The sequence below is a fragment of the Argiope bruennichi genome, chromosome 2 (genome assembly GCF_947563725.1).
Source record: "Argiope bruennichi chromosome 2, qqArgBrue1.1, whole genome shotgun sequence".
Lineage (NCBI taxonomy): Eukaryota > Metazoa > Arthropoda > Arachnida > Araneae > Araneidae > Argiope > Argiope bruennichi.
In genome coordinates, this window is record NC_079152.1 from 118,980,859 (window position 1) to 118,988,049 (window position 7,191).

Consider the following 7,191-nt stretch of genomic DNA (forward strand, 5'->3'; position numbering starts at 1 on the left):
TTATGAAAACATTTGATTTGAAGCAATAGTCGTGGATTTAGCGATTTTTTATTCTTCATAATTATAAATAAGTCTAATTTTAAATGAATCAAGACTTTTCAACCAAGCCCTGGTGAACATAGTGTAGTGTAAGAATAGGGCGATAAAAGGTTGGAAATAGGAGCTAAGAAAATAATTTGAACTTATATAGTTTTAGAAATGAATTTGCCGAAGTAGTGTTTTGATTCCGTAGTAAAAAATATGATCCCGCGCAACTCAGAAATTAAAGATACAGGAAACAATTTTAAAAGAATGTATTAAGTGGAAATCATAATACACACGCGCGCGCGCACGCACACACGGCGGATTTTTTCATCTTGGATAGATAGATTAATCGAATAGATAACGCAAGATTTAATGCTTTGTTGTCCTTCATTTTCATTTTTTTACTCTAAACTTTTAAAAAATAATGTAAAAGAATGATAGTGATTTCTTGAATTAATTGAAGAATGAAGTGATAGTGATTTCTTTCTATATTCTGAATCTTATGCTCTGAATATATTCTTTCTATATTCTGAACGATGCTCAAACATTTAATTTTGTGTAAAATAAAAAAGAATATATATATATATATATATATTCTTAATAAATATATCATTTTTGTTTTCTTGATTCAGTTCTTTAAAAAAAAGAAACTTATTCAATTCAGCCAGAGGGAGTGGTCTTCCTGTAACTTTCTAGAAATTTCCCTAATAAAGATAGCATTTGTTCCTCCCCCCCCAAAAAAAAAAATCGTAGACCATGGGCAAAACTGTTAACGCCATGAATGCTCAATTTTTTATTTTTTATTTTCAGACACTCGCACATGAGTTTTATGCTTCATAATGTAGAAAACCAAATATGCATTGTGAATGTTCTTTTTTCATATTTAAATCAAGATTTAACATAGAATTGCAGTTTTAATATCACATTTTAATCTCATTTATTTAATATTTATAAGTATTAATAATTATAAATATTTAATTTCATTTATATAAGTCTTTGTGTTTTAAAATTATAGCATTTGCATGCATGCAAAGCCCCATGCCAACCGATGGCCAACTTTTCGGCGGATTTAATTCAAAACTCGATTAATATCTTTCAGATGCTGAATTTGTGCACAGATTTTATTTATAATATATAACTTTTTACTATCTATAGTGTTCACTTGTACTTGAACAGCCAAATAGACAAACTTCACGTGAAGGGATTTCATTCTGAATTTGACCACAATCTGCAAATTTTGTGTAAAGACTATATTCCAGATTTCATTTGTATAGCTCAAGGCGTTTTTTGAGCTATCGTGTTTATAAAGTTATAGACAGATGTAATTCCCAAACTGTGTTTTTCGGACTCCTGGAAGTCTGAAATGTTGAGATGAGCTTGAGTTCACGAATCTCTACGTTTTTTATGAATTATAATAAATTTCATTATAAACAAAGGACTATTAAAGGAAAATTTTATATTCTTTCTAAACTTTGCGCTGAAATAAATTTTGTCAACTTTTGAATGGCATATTTTGTAGCATATTTTCGGGGGGAGGGAAATAAAGTTAGATAAACCTTCTTGAAAAAAAAAAAGATTAATTTATTAATATCAAATAATAAACGAAATTACATTAAATTTCAGAGGGAGGTACAAAAGAGCATACTGAGTAGCATTAAGCTTATATTTTTGATACGGTAATAAAAAAAATGAAACTAAAATTTTAAAAACATAAAAACATGTACTAAAAAGCATCAAGATATCCCTTTTCTTGTTTTTAACTGGCAAAATTTGTCTATAATTTTTTGATAAAACCATTTTTAATAAATAAACGAAATTATGATTTACACTATTTAATAAATAAACGAAATTATTGATTCACACTATTTAATAAATAAACGAAATTATTGATTCACACTATTTGGCCAATACTTTTTGATTATTTTAAAATAGAAAACGATCTCTCAACTTACGTTACAAATTCGACATGGCTCTCCGTTAGATTTCCCTTTGAAATGCAATAAAAGTAATTTTACTTAAATATCTAGTTACCTTTGTAACTTATTGAATTTAGAATCTTTCCATTAATTTAGAAGAAAAAAATGGAGCGATAATATTATCACTAATTTAAGTGATCTAATATAACTGAAAATTAAGGTACTAGGTTTAAACGACGATGACACTTTTGAAAAAAAAAAAAAAAGAATCCCCTCAATACTGGCAACTTTGATTCTAGCAGAAAAGAAAAATCGCAATATAGCACCAGAATTCGACGATTGATTCAGGAAAAGGAAAAGGGCGTCTAAAATTCATTTTTGGTGTTCTGGGGCTTGTGTACTTACCGCATCCAAATGATTAATCGTCAAAAAAAGTTGCCTAACATCGAACACTACGAATTTGTTACCTAATTTTTTTTTCCAATGACATGCGGTTATTAATAGACAAGTGCGTTTATTATTGATTGTATGAGAAAGTTTCGGTAAGACCACTGCTGCAGCTTAAAAAAAAAGTTTAGTGTAGAAGTCGTTACATGCATATATCATAGAACTCGAGATTCTGATGAAACTCCAAATTTTAAATCTTTTCGTGTCTAAAAAATGCATTTTTAAAGTCACATCTGTCTGTGAACACTATAACTCAAAAACGCTTGGAGCTACGCGGATAAAACTTGGTACAGGCCCTTTACAAATAGTTTATAGATTTTTTAAAATCAAATTTAGAATGAAATCCACTTAGAGGAAGTCTGAGGTTTCGAATATAAGTTAACACAATGACTACAAAATTAAGAAAGCTAGAATATAAAATTTGGTGCAGATACATATTAAATTTTGACTGTCTGTTGGCGTGCGTTTGAAAAAGCACGTAAAAGAGATGATTCAAAAATTGCGATAACATGAATATATGAAATTTAATAAGTGATTTCGTTACTATAATTATAGTTCTCGATCGAATTTTAAGTTTTGTAAACACGATAGCTCCAAAAACGTCTTGACTTATTCTTTTTCAGCTTCAAATCACATCACTTTCTGCATTAAATTTTTTTTTTTTTTTTTTTACTAATGCCCTGACCCAACTTTTATAATAAGTTAAAATAGTTAACTATTAGGAATTTAAGATTTTTGAATTGTATTTCTTCTGCTATGTAACTTCGTATTCTTTCTGTAATAATTATAACTGTTTTAGACAAAAAATAAACCGCATATATACTGCATAAAGAAATATATAATTTAAATAAAAGAAAAAAAATCCCTCATTTCTAGTTTAAGAGTAATTTATAAAGGACTTGAAATCGTAAACGAAAAATAGATTGATGAGGCAAGCGTAAGATATTTTCTAGCTATGGTGTTTCAAAGAAGAGGCTCAAATTCTTCACTAAATTTCTTCCACCAATTCTCGCGCATTTTAAAAGGATTTATTTTTTGTTATAATCATAATTTGCATATAAATAAATGTGCACTAATTTTCTCTATTCGTGGATTTTCGCTCAATTGATGGGTCATCGTGTCATCTGGACCCTTCAGCTAAAAACTAAGCTTCGCTATTTTTTTTTATTGTATATATATGTAATGATATTTTAAACTTTTAATTTCAATTTAATTAATTTCCCAGATTTTATCTTAATTTAACCTATAGTAACTTCATTCTACAAATATTCTCTTATTTTGTGATGCAATTCCACTTTCTCTACTTAATTAATTCAAGAGAAGCTTTATAAAATTGCTTAGTCAGCTAAACGCCGATATTTTCACACGCTCGGCGTGAAGGGGTAAAAATGTCCAGTAAGCACATTCTTTCTTAAAAGATCCCTGTGTTTCCCTTACATGTGATTGACATGTGTCAGAAATCCCTATCAGAATCTTATTAATATATTGACACTGTGGAGAAATATTTCCCCTATCAAAATCTAAGGTTATATAAGACGAGGGATAATTTATGTCGGCCCTTCTTCCTCACTTCGGCTTTTGTTTGCGCTGTGGCGGACGTCTTGTCCGCGTTTCTGCTTGTAAATAATTATGCTTTCCCGATGGATTAAAAAGAATTTAAAAAATGTAAAAAGTATCTTCACTGTCTTCAAACTGCATCATGCTTCACAACAAAAAATATTACATATATATATATATATTTGCATTGCATATTTAAACCAACTGCCGAGAGTTACTAAATTTATAAAATTGAAATTCTACCATTTCCATATTGTCACAGAAGCAGAAGTTTATTTGTTATGATATAAATATAGTTAGTTATCTTCCTTTTGATGAATGTATTCTTGGCCGGAAAACAAAACAAAACAGTGCACGGTGTTCCATAATTTTCTTTCGTTGGTAAACATCAGATTAGTAACTATGAACAATCCAATACACTCATTAGGACCATTTAATGATCTATGAAAATGTGATAAAACATTGCACTGTGGTTAAAGTAACGTCATTATTTTGATGTATTTGCATAAAAAATGGATATGCGTCTTACGAAATAAAAGCGGAGTTAAAAATTTTACCTAAATGCTTGAAGAAAACTGTCGCATACGCGATTTGATTTAAACAACTCAACTTAACAATTTCTGGAGAAAATGCAAAAGAAAATTTATGGAAATTCATTCCGAACTCTTCTTTTGTAAATATGAATTTTATTAAAATTCTTTTCTTACAATGGTGAGCGTTATTTTGACACACAAGCAAATTTACCTAGTTCCATATCAAATTCACGGATTGAAAGAATCTGATGTTGCAACGTTTTTGTAATTAAAGAAATTCTATTTATAGTATTTTGTCGATACTAAATGGCGATGCAACAAACGCAATATTTTTATCATACCTTAAATATTGATAAAACATGCGAATGAACGATTTGATGAAACGATAAAATTATTTTTGATAAAACTACAGCAATAGAAGATATTTTTGGGAATTGTGTTAAAAAGTTATTAAAATTTAAAAAAAAATTGTTTGACAATAAAACTAGCATCGTTAAAAATATATCTGATTGCTCTTTAAGATGATACATAAATCATTTTCTTCCTGTAATTATAATATTAAATTGGTAAACCATTCAGTGCAAAGCATTCATCTTTTGATTTTTTTTCCATGATACAAAATGAACTAAAACCACACATTCCAGCTAAAATAAAAAATTAGTAGACTTTAGCAAAAGTCTAGAATAAATCTTCGCCAAAAGTGTTCAATATTTCGCCAGAAAAATAATTACGGAAAAGAAAAGAAAGGATAGGGGAAAAAAAAACTATCTTCCGATTAAATACCTTTTTCAGCTTTCATTTATTTGCTTTCCAATAGTTACGTTGATGCCAATAAAGTGAAAACAGATAAAACTCTCTCTTGCGATCTATTCAATGGAAAGAAATGGCAACGAATGATTTGGAGAGGAAAAAAGTGTCAGATTGAAAAGCAACCTTTCCATTTTCGGTCTAGGAAACAAATATATATATATATATATATATATATATACACAAAAAAAGGCGCTTCTTCTCTTTTATAACCGCAGCAAAAAAGGGGGTCGGTCAGAAACTTCTTTCTGTTGAGAGTGGTGTATATATATAAAAAAGGAAGGAATTCTTTTCTATCAAAAGCCGCAGCCGTTCGAAAAAAACTTTCCAGAAAATCAGAATCCTCACTTGAAGAAAATGGATCGACGGAGGAAAAAATGTGACAACTGCGCGTGCTCTTTAACTTAACCATTTTATGTATTCATAACATGATAGCTTCATTTACTTTCTTTTAGCCCTGTTGCATTCAAAAGTAATTGAGAGAAGAAGCGTTAAGTTCTCTCCTATCGGATGTGTCACAGCGTGACTCTCATTTTCTTGGCTATTAAAATGAAATTAATATTACGTAAGAACTAGTAATAGAATAATTTTTTTAACTACATGTTTTTTTCTTTTGTCATCTTGATATTATGTGGAAATATTAAATGAAGATACAAGTCAGGAAGACAAAATATAGAATTAATAATTTACAAAATTAATAAAGCAAATCTTTTTTTCTTCCCTCTGGTGATAACAGTTTTGAATTTAAATTTTTAACTTAAAATTTTCTGTTGTGTAGCATAGAATTTCTCGTGCTTGATGGCAATCCGGTGTAGTTTGTTTCGTTGCAAAGAAATGTTCATGGATATGAAATAGGTTTTAAGTATACTTAAATCAATGGAATTCGCAGTAGCAGAAAGTAATCCTTAAGAGATGCAGGTGATGTTATTGGAACTAAATACGCTCCTTGCAAGAGCATAATGGAAATGACGTCGTAGTGCAGCTTAACACAGTGTCTAATGAATAGACCTTATCATAACAATAACTTTATGATGATAAAGTTATATATCTAGCCAAATTAAAAAAAAGTTTTTTTTATTTTTTTTTATTTACTACAGCATTGCTTGAACAGGGTCTAACATGGTGATTGTACGACAAAAGTGAATAGTGATATTTTTTTTTTCTTCAAAATAGCTTTGATAGTAAATATGTTAAAAATACCAGAGATTTTTTTTTGTTTGCTTTTGTAAGCTGAATAATAATAAGCTGATTGCAGTTTTTAACTACGCCTCATTTTTTGAGCACATGCTTACTCTTTTATTAAAAAAAAAAACAGCTTCTATCTAAAAACCTGTTTAGCAATTGGAAAATTTCTTGTATTTAGCAGGAAAGTGTTTGACGAGCATAATTGTTATATCTACATTCATTCAGACTTTACTTTTTTTAAACCTTATATAGAAAATTTGAGCAATAATGATTAAAAAGAACAAAAAGGACATCAGAGGATTTCTTGGTCACTATTATGCATTCAATATTTTATTTTATATTTCTATTTTAAAGTATGCATCTTTATATTATGTTAATTGGGCAGTAACATTCTTTTTAAATTTAACAGTAGTTATTTATCTATAAGTATTTGTTCTTCAGTAAAAACATTTCGCTCATAATCAAAAGGATGTCTTCTTGAATTTCTTAAAAGAATATCAGTACTTAGTTACAATTGAATACCAAAGACTATTTTGTCCGAATACAAGTACAAAATTTTCTTTTAAAATGAAAAACATCCCTCATGTTTATTAAAATCTTCCTGGAATAAACTTTTATTCCACGGATCTTAAAAAATAAATAAATTGGAAGCGGTTACCATTTTCTATTTCCTAAGATAGGAGTTTGCAAATGAAATTCATTAAAGCAGTAATTCCCTTCCT